Raw genomic sequence first — 16,783 nt, 5'->3', positions numbered from 1 at the left:
AGTGTTTTATTTTACTATAAAATGTTTTTCTTCTTGAAGTTAGCCAGAAATTCTGTACTAAATCAAAGTCTTAAAACAAAATAGACTAATTCCATATGATTTGTTGAGGTTTGTATATAAAGATTCTACTATCTACAGTTTTTTTCCAGTGTGTTCACATAATCCCCTGGATTCTCTGAGATTGTACATGGAGAGGCTTTTATACTTTGAAGATAATTATTATTTTGAGGGTCTGGTTCTCTCTAACCAGTCTTGGTATAGGGATATTTCATGTCCAGGGAGTACACAATTGGCTACTTCAGTTTCCACACTTCTCAAGAAATTCCACCTAATCTTTGTTCCCCAAAGCTCTCAATACTAAGAGAGTCTGGTAAAATATTTTGTCATTAGTAAAAAATTAGAGTTAACAATTGAGTCTAACTTTATGGGAATCAAAATTAGCTCTGCCAGGTGAGTAGATGGATTTATTAGGTGTGTATTCTTGAAATGTAATATACAAGGGACTACAAAGAATCATGAAAGTTCTAAAATAGCAAACCAAAAGAACTGTGGAATATACACAGCCATCATTCTGCCATTTCTCACCAACCTCCTCTTGTTTCTCACTATTTTACCAGGCATTTTCATATATATTGAAGATACTCATGGTCAAGGTGAGCTTAAGCACTTTATTGGGACTATGGATTAAAACCAAATTTTACCATGTTAAAGCCACAGTGGAAGGAACATAGCATTTAGAGTTCAAATAGCTGGAGTGGAGTCTAGGGTTTGACACTTACTAGATGAATAAACATGGACAAATCAGTTAACCTCTCTGAACTTCTTTTCATCACTTAAAAAACTGGAAGAAAAAATCATGATATTGATCCAACTGATTTATTCACATTCTTATAATGATGTCAATGATGTAATGATATAATACACATTAACATACTTTAAAGCTGAAAAGCACTATATGATTATTACAATCAATATTAATCCTAAAAATAATAAGCACCTGTTTAAATAAAGATTAAAAGAACTTTGCTAGACATTGAGAATAAATATAAGGTCAAAGCTATCTAAATAGCTAGTAAGAGTGTCAATGCACACACATTATAGCATTTCAACAAATATTTTTCCTAGAGGAAGATTAAAGTCAGGAGAGGAAATGGAACGGCTTTGGTTGCTGTCATTGCATTCTTAGTATTTTACTTGGGAGAATGAGCCCTGTCAAATGGAAAGACTGCAGCGAATAGATTTCTCAGCTGCATAGCAGATATGTTTTCCAATATAAGCTAAACATTTCAACCAACCTCATTTCCATGTGAATATCTGCACTCCTGAATAGATGATGGGAATGTTAAGGAGAACGGGTTGATCTTGGCTTTGGAATTATATGGCTCAGGTGTAAATTTATTCTTAATCTTCAACCATTATATTTTAACATTCCTAGCTGAAATTTGGTCTAGCTATCAAATTGTTCAAAGGCCAGTTTGTGCCACAGCCCATGGAGCACTACTGGGAGAAGATGGAAACCCCAAACCACAACCAAGTCCATCCATGGGGTTTTTCCCCCAGGAAGGTTACCACAACATACTTAAAATTGTGACAGACAAATTGCTACCATTACCAAGCCAAACAATTCTGTTTTTATACTTTTAAACAGTTTTGGTAACTCTTTAGAAATTTTGCAGCTAGAAAGGAACTACATCTCGATACAGCTACATGTATAGATGTTTGTTTCCTTATCTAAACAGTGGCCCCAGTTGCAAGCTGCACATCAGTTACTCCCAGACCTAGACTGTTTGCAATTCAGCCAAGCTCTGCACAGTTGTCCCACGGCTCCCAATAGTTTATCATCCTTGTTTTTTATAATTGGAAACAGAATTATTTATATGCTTCTGTTTTCTGTGCAAGCAAATTTACAAGGCAACTGTCTTTCTTAATCTATAGTAGACCTAATGTAAACAATAATGCAAAAGAGTATGCAGATTTATTACATGACTTCCTTAAAGATCAATATTTAAAGTGAATACATATTGTGCTAATTTAAACATGCAACATATCACAAAGGTATTTACAGAAGAAATTTACAATGGCCTAAGACATTTTTATATTCTAGTTCTACTTCCCAGGAATACCTTTTATCAAGTGGAAAGACAAAAAGAGTTACAAGTTCAATGTTAATTAGCCTCATTTATAAACTTTCATCTAAACCTATAACCTCAACAGTCAATATATTAAGCTATTAAATGGAGAATTAAAGTCACATTGAGTGTAACCCAAAAAAGAAAATGAATCTGACCCCACCCTATGCTATACAAGATGTACAATTCACGGTAGTCAAATTCAGGGTCGTGTGGGATTCTGCAAAGCTAAGCCACACCTGCTGATCTTAGAGCAGTTATTTTAGTTTTACTCTGCAGTTCCTGGATTCTGTGGGTTTAAATCACTCTCTCTCTCTTTATTTAGACCTCGTCTTGGAGCTTTAAAATAGTATCCTGTTGACAAGAATCTGAGGTCCTTCAGACCTAATATCACGTCAAGCTGCCGAGCTGAGACCTTACCTGCCAAGTCTCAGCCAACAATGAATTTTTACAAGTGAGTTATAAACCCCTCAAAAACAGGGTTTATAATGGAAATGCTGACAGACTCCTAACTATCGAGTTTCTAGTGGGTTCCTGTTTAATATACTGTATTTCTTCCCTTCGAAGATATTAATTTACTTTTTGAAATGTTCATTGCTAAGATTAAGCGTAGGTTTTTGAAATGTGTTCATAGGCAATTTATGCATGAGTAGAAATGTACTCTTCTCCAGATGTACAGAATACTAATTTGAAAATGATTTATAGGCCATACTGTGCTGAACATTCCATTCCCTTCTGAAAAGTTAAGACAAGGTTTTCCTCTGACATAACACCAAGATCTTCTATATATTGTAAAGACAGTGTATTAGCCACAGTTGTTTAAATCCTTGAGATGTCAACTCTAGGATGTGCCAGAATAGACAGAGTAAGCTGTCAGGACCAATGGTATAGGGGGAACTTAAAAATGGGAGTGTTCAAGAAGAGGGAAATTAACATAAGCATACATTAAATTGATGCTTCATATTTCATGTTTTTATTGTTTCCAATTTAGATCTCTTATGATCTTAGAAAGGATTTGGGGATTACTTAACTCAGACATAGTTGTTTCCCACTGTCTATAGAGGAAATCATTCTAGGACTCTCTGTGGATACCAAAATCCTTGGATGCTCAAGTTTCTTATGTGAAATGCCATAATATTTACATGTCACCTCCCATGTACTTAACTTAAAAAATTTTTTTTTTCGTTATAAAGCATCTCCCAAAAAAGAAAAGTCCAGGACCTGACAGATTCACTGCTGAATTCTACCAGACCTTTAAAGAAAAACTAATACCAGCACTCCTCAAACTTTTCCATGAAACAGAAAGGGAAGAAACACTACCAAACTCATTCTATGAAGCCAGTATCAATCACTCATCTCCAAACAGGACAAGGACACAGCAACAAAAAAGAGAATTGCAGGCCAATCTCTTTAATGAACATAGATGCCAAAATCCTCAATAAAATATTGGCAAACTGAATTCAACTACATATCAAAAAGTTCCTACACTGTGATCAACTGTTTCATTCCAGGGATGCAGGGATGGTTCAACATACATAAACCATTAAATGTAATATAGCATATTAACAAAAGCAAAGACAAAAACCACTTGGTCATCTCAAGTGCAGAAAAAGTCTTCAATAAGATTCAACACCATTTCATAATAAAAGCTCTGAGGAAACAAGGAATAGAAGGAAAGTATCTCAACATTATAAAGGCTATATGTGACAAACCTATAACCAACATCATACTTAATGGGGGAAAACTGAAACCATTTCCTCTAAAGTCAGGAATGAGACAAGTTTGGTTATCCACTCTCTCCACTCTTATTCAACATAGTCTTGGAATTCCTAGACAGAGCAATAAGACAGGAAGAAGAAATAAAAGGATTTTAAATTGGAAAGGAAGTAGTCAAACTATCCCTATTTGCAGATGACATGATCATATACTTAAAAGACCTGAAACACTCTTAAACACCTTAAACAGCTTCATCAAAATAGCAGGATACAAAAATCAATTTATAAAAATCAACAGTTTCTATACACCGACAATGAGCAAATGAGAAAGAATGTAAGAAAATAATTCTCATGTACTTTAAATCACCTTGCTTGTAATGACTAACACAAGGTAAATGCTGTGTAAATAGCTGTTACACTATATTGATTAGGGAATAATGACAAGAAAAATTATGCACACGCTGAGTACAGACATAATTTATTTCTAAACAATTTCAATATCCACTTAGCTGAATCCATTGATGTAGAGCCCCTGGATATAAAGAGCTAACTGATTGCAAAATAGTGGCCTATAGGATGAACTAAACCCTATACAATGACAAAAATTGTCATTAGGGCCTGGGGGTATGGTTCAAGTGGTAGAGCTCCTGTCTAGGAAGCATGAGGCCCTGAGTTAAAACCATAGTACTGCCTAAAAGAAAAAAAAAAAAAGTTGGCATTAGATACCAAGAAAAATAACTGAAAAAATTTTCCCCTGAAGGAAAATTTCTACTTCTCTTTAAAAATGGACAGATTTACCAACACTAGAAAGAATTGGCCAGGGCTGAGTAGCCACTGTCCCCTCCAGAACAGCAGTGAGTCCTTCACTTTGCCAGTGTTCACTCTTCCTGTCTCACTCACTTACATCACCTTCCTGGTTCCTAATATAGTGACATAAGTGAATATTTTTTTTTCATTTTTCTTTTATTATTCATATGTGCATACAAGGCTTGGTTCATTTCTCCCTCCTGCCCCCACCCCCTTCCTTACCACCCACTCCCCCCCCCTCCCCCCGCTCAATACCCAGCAGAAACTATTTTGCCCTTATTTCTAATTTTGTTGTAGAGAGAGTATAAGCAATAATAGGAAGGAACAAGGGTTTTTGCTGGTTGAGATAAGGATAGCTATACAGGGCATTGACTCACATTGATTTCCTGTGCGTGGGTGTTACCTTCTAGGTTAATTCTTTTTGATCTAACCTTTTCTCTAGTACCTGTTCCCCTTTTCCTATTGGCCTCAGTTGCTTTAAGGTATCTGCTTTAGTTTCGACATGAGTGAATATTACTCAGAGTGTTTCTTGCCCAGGAATCTAAGCTTGTCCATGTCAGACTGGGAGGAAGCAAGATCAAATCTTGTAGCCTTCATTCACTGCACTGTAAGCCCATTATCCTCCAAGGGACTCCCCTTACTTGTTTAATCCCCCTTTGAAGGAAAAATGATCCCTATAAGAAATAAATGGAAAATTTTCTAAAAATCAGGTTTCTCAAGTATAACTTCACTTATCCTCTTTCCTATTGCATTTAAAGACTGCCAGATTCTAGACTTTTGTGTCTTTGATATCCAAGAATATCCCAAAGGGTGTGTTGTTTTTAATACTTGAAAACACATTTTGCATCTAGAATATTGGCTGTCAAACTTTAACTTCACTTAAAAATCACCAATGTAGTGTTAAAAAATTATTAAACCTAGGTCCCACTCTTAGGATTTCTAAGTATGAGGACAGGAATAATATTTTAAAAAAATATTCCCTAAATAATACTAGTGAATATCCAAGGTCAACAAAGGTAAGGGATGATTTTATATTATTCAAATAGTAATATTAAATATATTTGGGGTATAAAAATGTCTAATAGAAAATGGATTTCAAAACAATTTTAAATTGTTTCTAAATAAATAAAATGATAGAGGATAAAGAACAAAAAGATCTTGGAGCATGGTGACCTCTTTCCTAAACAAAGGAGTTATAAGATTATCCATAACTAATAGCTTCATAGTAATGTGCTTTCATCATTGAGGAAGAAAGGCCTTCCTAAAATAGCTGAGAAATAAACAGTGATCATATAAATGACTGGGCAGGCAGCAGGGAAGGTGCAGTATCTCTGAAGGATGACACAAGATGGATAGGAGTTCCAGGTTAAGAATAGTTCTCAATGTTTCCTGGAAAAGAATTCCATATCCTCAGGAAGAAGAGACTATCTCAGAATACTCCATCTGGATACAGAGGACGGAAGTCACATTTACAGTAAGAGTTGACACTAACCAGAGAATAAGCTATAATTAATCTCTAGCAAAATCATAAAAGCAGTAATCCCTGATATAGGAAACTTATTAAAAATACACACATTCTATGGAAGATCATGGAAAATTTTATAGCATAAGAGAATCTTTTACTGTCTTTCAGAATCTTGGCTGCCCAGATATGAAGACCTATTTCCTAACCAACCCCCCCACCAAAGCTACATAAATATGTGTGTAAATGCATGTGTATATATATTACATATGCAGCTAAAGATGCAAAGATTTCTAAGAAAAAGATAATGCTACCTAATGTTGAGACTGGTGATTTTTCTTGATACTCTGTTTCAAAAGCTCAAAAATCATAAATGTCACAAAAGATTTAGGCAATGCCTCAAGTTTTCTGTTGGGTTCCATCGAGTGTTGCATCGTCATTGAAAAGGTTGTAGTTTAGAATTCAGGATAACTTTAACTATGTGGGCAGTCCTTAGGTAACTTAGGAGCAGCTCATGTTCCCTCACCATCTACCTCACCATGTTAACCATGTACATGAGGACAGAAATCACTTATAGATTTCAACTTTCATACTTGAGCCTCTATAGCAAGTCAGATGACTGTGCTAGAAACCTTACTTACGTTCTTTAAACTTTATAACACAATAGAAAGGTAATTATTACTTTACCTCTTCACTGGTAAAAAAATTAAGTCATGAGAGTGAGGATTTTGCCTAAGCTCACAAGGCTGGTAACAAGGGTAAGATTCATGTGTAATTCTTCTCCAAAGTCCTCAACCTTACTATTATATAGTCTTCTAGATCTGCAAAAGTTTGGGTATATACATTGAAATTTGTGGTGCAGCTTATATAAAATATCCCCATTCTATCAAGCAAAAAGCACATAACAGCTTTTATTTATGACTCAAGAAGTAAGATACTATAAAAGGAAATACACAGTGCAATTTGCGTAATAAATGATATCAAATTAATAGCATTATTATAGATATCTCAAACTTGAGATGACAGAACTTAGAATGTAGACAATAGATAGAAAGATAGATGATAGATGGAAAGATAGATGATAGCTAGATAGATAGATTTTTAAGTTATTTTGTATATTAAAGTAAGAATCAAAAAAGTCAAGAAAAGGTCAAGAAACATATTTTTTAAAGTCATAAAACTATTGTTCTTAATGACCATATGAGAAAGAAGCTAAATAATATATAACAGGTATCAGTTAAAACATGAAACAGTAAAAGAGGAGCTCAAAGTAATCAAGAAGGTGAATAACTTACAAATATGATAAGAAAATGAGTTAGGGGCTAAAGAAACTAATCAGGAGAAACAGTGATCACTCTTAATTTTATTGAGATATAATCCATTCATTTTAAGGGAGTAGGTCATTCAATGACTTTTGATAACTGTACATAGTCATGTAACCAGAACCCCAACAGAGACATAGAGCTGTTCTGTCTCCTCTAGAGTGATTCCTCATTTTCCTTTTCAGTCAATTACCCTTTCTCCACTCTCTATCCTGGCAATTATTGTTCAATATAAAGTGATATTCCTATACTAATCAGTATATATTAGTTTTCATGCCCTAGAATTTCAATGTAATTCAAGCGCACATACTTTTTGTATCAAGTTTCTTTCACTTGGCATGAGGCCTGAGAGGTTCATCCAGTAGCATAGATGAGTAGTTTATTCCATTTATTTTTCAGCAGTATTCCAGTTTATTAAAATACCAAGTCTGTTTATTCATTCAATTCTTAATAGATATTTGGGCTCTTTCAATTTCATGATATTATTACCAGTATTTCAAACGTGTACAGGTCTTTTTGAGGAGCTATTTTTTGTTTTTCATCAATAACTATCAAAGAACAAATTGGCGAACTCTATAGTAAGAAACTACTGAACTGTTTACATAACTAGTAGTACCATTTTATACCTTCATCAGAAATGTATGATCTCTGTCTTTTGAGATATATTTTTCTACTTTCATAGGACCTAGAAATTGTACCTTCAGGCTTGGGGCAGAATCTCTATGGTCAGATTAGTAAAAAGCAAAACCAGAAATTAACACATGTACAAAAACCACCTTGCTACATATCAAGTAACTCAGTTATGTAGATGGTACACCTGCTTATCTTCTACTGTAGTGCTCCCTTGCTTGGTATACAGGGCAGAAACATGGCGACCTCCTCCATGTTTCTGAAGTCTTGTCAAATTGGCCCATCACATCCACTGCTCTGGTCCCATCTTCCTTAGCATCACTATATACCCCTCATCACTACTTCATTCTTTATATATGCTTTCCCATGGACTTACCTGACACAATACTCTTGATTGTCCTCCTAGTCACAAACCCTACTCCATCTACTTTCCAGGTTCCTTCTCTATATGTTATAGTATTTGAGGGTTTAGGTTAAAGCTATCTTCCCTTCTCTGGACTCCCTTCTTAATGTATCTAGTTCTGGGACTTTAAAGATCATCTATGTTCATGTCTTCCACATTTATATCTTTAGTCTTGATTTCATTTTTTTTAATGATACTGGGGTTTTAACTCAGGGCCTTGAGCTAGATACTTGAGTCACAAGCTTTTTATATTGTTTTTTTGGGGGATGGCTTTAGTTATTTTTCAGGTAGAGACTCGTGGTTTTGCCTAGGTTGGCCTTGGATTATAATCCTCCTTCCTACCTATGGCTCCTAGGTGCTGGAACCACATGTGCACACCATAACTCTTTGCCTGGATTGACCTCAAACCATGATCCTCCCAATCTTTGCTACCACCACCCCCAAGTACTTGAGACTTTCATACCCAGTCTCCTACTTGACACCTCCATCTGGATGTTTGACAGCTATCTCAAATTTAGTTTCTACAACATGGAGCTCTTGATGTACCCTCCTCCCTGCCTACTCCTCACCAACACTCTGTCTCTCTCACTCACTTCTATCCCCCGGATTGCTCTGCTTGTCACTCATACTCTCAAGCCAAACACCTGAGTTATTCTAGATTTTTCTTTTCCTTTCTTTCAGTATTCATTCCATCAGAAGAGTGCTCAAAGGGCTCTTTGTTTAGAATATATCTATAAACTGCCTATATTCCTTCCTGTGTCCTTACTTCATACTCCTTAAAGCTAGCACCCCTTAATGCTGTAGCCTCTTCATTAGGACCTGACAACTGGCTCTCACACGGCATCAAGCATGGTATTTAGACAACAGGTCAGTTCACACTCTGCCTCCTGTTGCAATGCTTTGATGCCTTTCTACTACCTCTAGAATAAAATCCAGACACCTTAGATGTGAACTATACAGCTCTACCATAGTCCCAGGCCTTTAGATAGGTATTATAGTTAACTATAATGTAAATGAATAAAAGGGACAGGATAAAAAGCAGCCTGTGCTAAACTATTTGTAAGAGGACCAAACTTGACAAGTGATATAAAACAGTATAAAGGATATAACAACACAGGCCACCAAAGCACATTGGCTACCTGCACTCTGTGCCTTCTATACCAACAGTTCAGCCTCCACCTAGCCCCATCACCTCATTGCTCCATTTCTCTGTTGTTTATTATACTTTATACCTTTCTTGATGCTCCCCAAATATGGCAAGCTCCTTGCCTTAGGACCTTTACCCCTACTACACTACCTCTGCCTGGAATGCTCTCCTTCCCGATTTTCACACTACTGGCTCCTCCTGTCACTTAGGCTTCATGAAATACCCTTTCTTCAGGGAATCTTCCCCACCTCCTCCTTTAAAGTAAATCCATCATCCCAGCTCTAATCCCCAGGGGTATCTCACTACCCTCTTTGATTCTTTCTTTTTACGTCCCACTATTTGGAATTTACTTATTCACTGAGAGAATTTTGTTATGGTTGGCTTTTCAAAATTTTCTTCATTTTTCCTTTTTTAAGAAGTGCTTATCCCATTTGAAATATTTATCTCTTTGCTCCACTTTGACTCATTCTCAATTTTCACCCTGTTGAGAGTGCTATGAGGGTTCATTTTCATGGGGACACACCTAAATAACTCCAAACAGATGAGCCTGAACTAGTTTCATCAGAGAAGGAAATGCCACAGGCTTTTTGGTGACTTTAGGCTTTTCTTTTTAAATAAACTTAGCTGGTCCTTAACATAGAAAAGAAAAAGGGGAGCAAAGTTATGTTTTTGTACTCTTTAAAGACTGCCAAGACTTTATGAATATTTTACCAATATTACCAATTTACTTGCCCAGACAAAATGAAGTTTTTATTTGAAAGAGGGTCTTAACACTAGACCAGAAGTTTCCGTTAAACCAACTGGGACCCCGACTTGAGCAGTAAACACTTCCTGCCCCCTTGGCTGAAGGGCTATATATTATCTGAAATGATTCCTTTAGTCTGTGACTAGAGGAAGAAAAGTGACTTGCCCTTATTTATCTTTTTTAGGGGCTACATGGATTTTAGTGTCCTTGAAAACAAGTGCTTGAGAACAAAGAGTGAGCAATAATACACATCTGTAAGATACCATTCATCCAAGGATCTCAAAGCATTTTTTGAGTGTCTATATTGCTCCCATCTCTTCAATTACTAAAACATTTTGGTTGAAAAAGACAGTGTAGCTATATTTGATCCCCTTTGAAGCTTTGTAAAAGTCAAACAATTAAAAAAACAATTAACACGCATGGGTATCAGTGAGATTAAGCAGGACTCACTCAGTTTAGAGTCCTAGCAGCATAAACAACTCTCACACAGCAGATGTTCAATACGTATTTGCCAAATTAGATTTAATTATATGATTAGGTCTTTAATATAAATAATAGAAAAGAAATATTTGAAGAGACACCTTGATGTCTGTCAAACACAAAGAACGCAGTTCAGGAATGTTACATTTATTCTCAAATTTAAAAAAAACACTTAATACTAGGAAACTGTTCTCTCAGTTACAACTTTCAGAGGCTCTTGGTTAGATTTCAATGAACAGGAAAGTTTGTTATCTGGGGTTTTTCTTGTTTGTCTTCGTCTTCTTCTTTTCTCTCTCTCTCTCTCTCTCTCTTTTTTCCTGCCTTTATTTGAAGTCATGGAATATGCCAATACCAATAAATCCTGTAATGTTTGGAGGTAAAAATAAATTTTAGGAAATGTAGCAGATGATTCTGAAAATATTTATCCCTATCTGTATTTTTGATAAGTATATTTTCCTAAATTAGATGTACCAACAAAATTATTATTTTATATTATATTGTAGCAAACTTTTCCACCACTAAAATTAATGGTGGAAAGTTCATAAGGGAAAAATATTCCATAGGAATACATATATATAAGTATATATACATTTTATATATATACATATATCAGAGCAATGTGAAAATTTGGAAAACCCAAATGCCAGGTTTTTCTTGCAGAACTTTGAAAATATGAGGGCAGTTTTTAGAAAAATCAGTATCATTTTTTGAAAGCTGCCACACTTGCTTAAGTTTATATTTCACTCCAATTATTTCTTGTATAATATTCCTCAAATCAAACTCTTTCAAAAAAATAATGAGAAGACTAAGGGAAAAGAAACCTTATGAAGCATTTTCCAGTAGACACACTGTCTTTTTTTTTTTTTCTCTCCTTCTCTTTCCTTTTTTGAAAAAAGCAGACCAGACTTTTCTTCTAAAGGAGCGATTTTACATGGTGTATAAAACCAACCTTGGACAAAAAATGGAACACAAAGATTAATCACTTATGGTGAATTTAAACATGAATCCATGGAAATCCTCCTTTTCTGAAATCCTCCATTTCTTTTAAAACATTCTGGTAATAAATTGTTGTGAGTTTTTGCCATATCCTATGTCCTTACTCACGCAGAACAATTGATGTTTGGCATGTATTTAAAGATGGTTACATACACTTGTAAAAACAGGAGGCAGGCCAGTTTCCCGCTAAGAGTTGTTTAGTGAAGTTATGCTCATTGATTTTTTTTTTTACTCTCATTATTAAAATTCCTCATTAAACCTGCCTGAAAACTGGATGTGACTCCTTTTACCTGATGTGGCAAAAATTGCCCTCCCCCCAACCCCTGACCATTTTATTACAAAAGAACAATAGATTTCTTTGCTGGGTAAAGTTAAGAACAGTGTGACTAATGCACTTTCTACTCTACAGAAGGCCTAATATTGTTAATTTGCAAAATCAATTCAAAGGAGCCACTTTGAAGGCAAACTAGGGTCATGCACACAGATCTCTCCAGAAATGATGTGTCAGGTCCAAGGCTGGCATCCCGCCTCAGCTGGCATCTAGCAGTTTTCGCTCTTCTAGGCAATTTGGTCCTTGATTTCAAACAAATGCATCCTGAAGGCCTAATGCCAGGAATAGTTTGATATGATTTATGCTCTGTATTTTCTCACAACCCAGAAAATTTTAGAGCTAAAAGACATATTTTTTCATTATTTAGCATTTGCTCTGAGTTGTATGTGAGCCAAAGTTATTTTAGTGTCAACTTTAATTTTTCTGGACCTCTGAGTGGCGTCACCTTACAAGTGTTTCCACCTCTTGTTTGTTGCACAATAAGAAAGTTCGCTGGCTGCTCTCACTGATTTCCAAGTTCCAAGCCTTTTCTTGTCTACTGGTAGGATGGAGAAAATAACTACCTGGTTGCCATCATTTGATGTCAAAGTGACCACCACCCAAACTATTTCTTCAAAAGGTCTACTATTTTAACCAAATTCATAACAGTCCTCTTTGACTTATTTAGAGCTACAAGACAGAAATACAATGTGTCATTGCACATTATTGGTTTTAAAATGTCAAACATCACTAACTTTGCATGCTTCAACCTAATGTATTCATACAATGTAAACATTAATCATGTCTGTGAATACTTTTCAAAACTGGGGAAAACTTTATTAAAGTTTGATGGTATATTTTTAAACAAGAAAAAGTTTACAAAACTGTAATAAATTATTTAATTTTACAGGAGAACTAAATAGATATGCATAATTTAAAAACTACCAGTATATTTAGAAAAGGCTGACAGTGTTTACCTATTAAAAAATATATATCACTCCATCTCTATGTCCACTGTTACCATGGACCACTTAGAGCAAAGTAAGTATACATTCCTATAATTTAAGACATAAAAATCCACCAAAGGATAGTTCAGCCTCTATTAGCTACCTAGATACTCAGGTATTGTTCTGTGTAAAACAACTGATCAAACACCCATCTCCAACAGGCTGACCTTGACTTCCTTATATACAAGACAAGAGGAAAATGGATGATGTAAATATGGACAACCTCAACCTCATATGTAGCAGATGAGCTCAAATGATGTGAATTTTGGCACCAGAATAAACACTGACTTCATGGCTCTGTATTCACTTCTATTTGACTTCCACAGAGATTTCTCATCTCTTACTTGCATGACTGAACTACAGCTACCCTTAGACATATTTTCCTATTTCTTTCTTCCTCTGGTTTTTTATAAAACAGTTTTGTGAAAGTTAAGAAGACAAACAAGAAAAGGAATGATTTGGATGTTTGCTCACACTTTGGGTATAGGATAATCTAGAAGTACTTAGAACTAATGCTTAATTACAGTGTTGCTTTAGCTCAGAAGGATAAAGGAATTAGCAAAACCTTCAGCATTTTATAAATTGACATAATTATAAATTATAATTAACATAACCTCACCGTTACCTACATGAAATACTTAATAGTTTAAAAGTTATAAAAATACCAACATAGGGAAATTTATCTCACTCACCCACAAATAAAGCAAGTATTTACACGATGGCCTAAGTACTGACAACAATTTCATTATGCACCCTAAATACTCCTTCTCGTGAAATATTTCTCTTTTAATAATGTTAGAGTGAAATTAATGCTCATGGCAGTAATAATTTGACCACTCTAAACCATGCAAAGCTAACGTTTTAATAATATTGTCCGGAGATTGAGGATCTCAAAGTTGTAATTTTATAATTTTGAAGGAAAGAAGATTCTTACATTGTGCCTTAAAAATAAAGTTTAAAGACCTATGTATTCTCAAAAGTCATAAAAATGAAAAAGATCGTTTTAACCAAAACTATGTGATGATTTGTGACATTCTGACAAAAAACCATATATAAGAAGATGAAATTCTCAATACAAGAAGATGATTGCTATCTAATTTGTAATAGAACTTTTTGTGTCTTCAGAGGGAGGACACTAAAAGCAGGTGTATGTACTAAAATCCTTAGTGACTTACCAAGGTAATGGAAAGTTCCTTCAGGCCACGAACCCAACAATGCCACAACTTGGGTGGGAAGTTTATAAAGAAAAACAGGAAGTGATGCCAGGGATCACAAAAGGACACTCTCCTCTCCATTGGAACAAGTATTTTAAAGACCAAGGAGTGCTATGCACCCACAGTGAGGCAGGGGGAGGTAGAGTGTCTTTCAGATAAAGCACATAACCTGTGGTCTCACACGCTCCCTTCTAAACATGCCCAGATGAGGGGAAAAAATTGTGTGTGCGCGCGCGTGTGTGTGTGTGTGTGTGTGTGTGTGTGTGTGTGTGTGTTAAACTACTACATAATGAGCCCAGTTTACCGCTCACTTTTATTTCTTATTCATTCTGTAACTGGGTGTGTACAAAGTCTGCTACTTCTTGTCCAAACTCATTCTGGAAATTAAGAATTTTTCTTTGATTACTGTTACATTTTTATTTTGACAGAGAATGTTGCACTATATTCAATTTAAATTTACAGTGACTATAGGTTTGGGTGGGCAGACACGCAAGTTCAACAGAAAAAGTTTTCTTTCTTCCGAGTCCTCTACACCACCTGCCCAGGTCCACACATGTGTATGCTTTACTCTTGAACTGTCTGAAGGTCTTAGATGTGTTGTACCTGCCAAGTCTGTGGAGCTTCAGGGTTGCTGCTGTGGCCTTGTTGCATAGCTATAAAATTCAGTGCATTATCCTCACCTTGCTGTAAAAGCAAAGACTAAAGAGTCACAGAATCAAAACAGTCAGTTGAAAAGTTGGTGGACAGAAAGAGGCACGCAGTGTTCTATTGCTTTGTCTTCAGTGCAATGTCAGTCTATCTTGGGTCTTTAAAACAAATCTTAAGGTTGCTACCAGGTTAGGAAGTAAATATATTGGTAACTTTCTACTTGATGAAAGACTAGGAAGCTTCATATATAATTAAAAAATAAAATTCATTTGTTTCTTTTTTCAAACCATCACCATTCCAGTGACAATTTCCTACCTAGAATTTCTGCCTATTTCTCCCACCTGCTGACACTTTATTTTCCTCTTTATCCTTTTCTTCTTATCACTTATCTCTATATTACCTATTACATATTTTTCTTCTTTACTTTCTGTCCTCTCCAGTGAAAGACAAAGTCCAAGAGGGCAGGGATTTTTCTGTTTTATTCACTAGAATAGAGCCTGAATGTTTGCTGAATCAATAAATCAATAAATGTAATTAAAAATGGAAATTAAAGAAAGAAACACTATAGAATAATGCTTTATAATATAGATTATAGAGTCATGCTATTTGGGTTCAAAATCCATTTCTGCTTTCTACTGTTTGCATAACCTTAAAATAGATAGCTTTAGCCAGGTGTTACGGTATCACAACACACATCTGTAATCCCAGTTAATCAGGAGGTAGAGACAAGAGGATTGCAGTTCAAAGCCAACCCAGACAAAAAAGTTAGTTAATTACCTCCAAAACTAAGCTGGGTGTGGTGTTACGCACCTGTAATCCTAGCTACTCAGGAAGCAGGGGTAGGAGGATTATAGTCTGAGGATGAGACTATATCTGAAAAATAAACTAAAAATCAAAAACAGGCTCAAGTGTAGAATACTTACCTAGCTAGCACAAGACCCTGGGTCCAAAACCCACTACCACCAAAAATTTTAAAAAAAGATATTCTTCATGCGCAAAACATAGAAATGCTAGAACTGCCTCACAGTACTGAGATTAATTAAAAATAATCCTTGTGTAGAATTTAGCACTATATCTGAACAGTACGCAGTAAAATGTGCTAGCTAGTACTATCATAATTATCACAAGAATCATCATCCTTGTTATAATTTTATGAGGATAGCATGACATAATAGTCATGAAAATTTATTTAAAATATTTCAGAAGTAACAATTTGGAATAGTTTCACAAGTTACTCCTGTTTCTCTTTACATATATCTGTTTGGCTACATATTCAATGAAGTCATTGATACCCAAAGAGAATTGCGTGCTCCCTCCCCAACTTCTTCCTGTATCCAGAAGGGTCCATTCACTGTCTTTTACCAGCTAGGCCCAGAGCTATCAGTTCTGCCCACTTGAAGGCTTCCATTTGGGGGTTGTAAAGAGATAGATATTCCAGGGAGGGTTGGAAGAGACTTCTAGAAGTCACTCTGGTCTGATTTTCAATGATTGGGCTAAGTGATCACTAGGAACTCATGTTGCATCAATTTTTATGAGTTTTGCCTGACTTGTCCTTCAAGGAAAGAGCAGCAAGAAATAGAGAAATAAGAAAAAAATCACTTAAATTTCTTACTTTTACTTATTCATTGTCCATGAATCCACTCATTCATTTCTTTTACCCATTGCTTTCTTCTACATTTTTTGACTCTGTACAAAAAGCTTTAGAGGACACAAAGGTAAGTTGGACTTCATCTGTCACCAAGAAGCTTGGCCTTTTAACTGTGGTACC

At 35.5% G+C, this 16,783-nt stretch overlaps 1 protein-coding gene across 12 annotated transcripts in view; it reads right to left on the bottom strand.

Moving 5' to 3' along the window:
- Mecom (MDS1 and EVI1 complex locus) overlaps window positions 1–16,783 on the bottom strand; it is a 542,504-nt gene that overhangs the window by 115,010 nt on the left and 410,711 nt on the right. Inside the window, exon 1 of one of the 12 annotated variants that reach the window (XM_074073822.1) lies at window positions 14,329–14,348. The exons of the other annotated variants lie outside the window; for them this stretch is intronic. The gene's annotated coding sequence lies outside the window, so the exon portion shown is untranslated. Of the gene's footprint in view, window positions 1–14,328; window positions 14,349–16,783 lie in introns of those variants that run through there. 12 annotated transcript variants of the gene reach the window in all.

The sequence above is a fragment of the Castor canadensis genome, chromosome 5, assembly GCF_047511655.1.
Source record: "Castor canadensis chromosome 5, mCasCan1.hap1v2, whole genome shotgun sequence".
NCBI lineage: Eukaryota > Metazoa > Chordata > Mammalia > Rodentia > Castoridae > Castor > Castor canadensis.
Note: the sequence above shows the minus strand (reverse complement) of the source record. Positions and strands in the feature narration are given on the sequence as shown.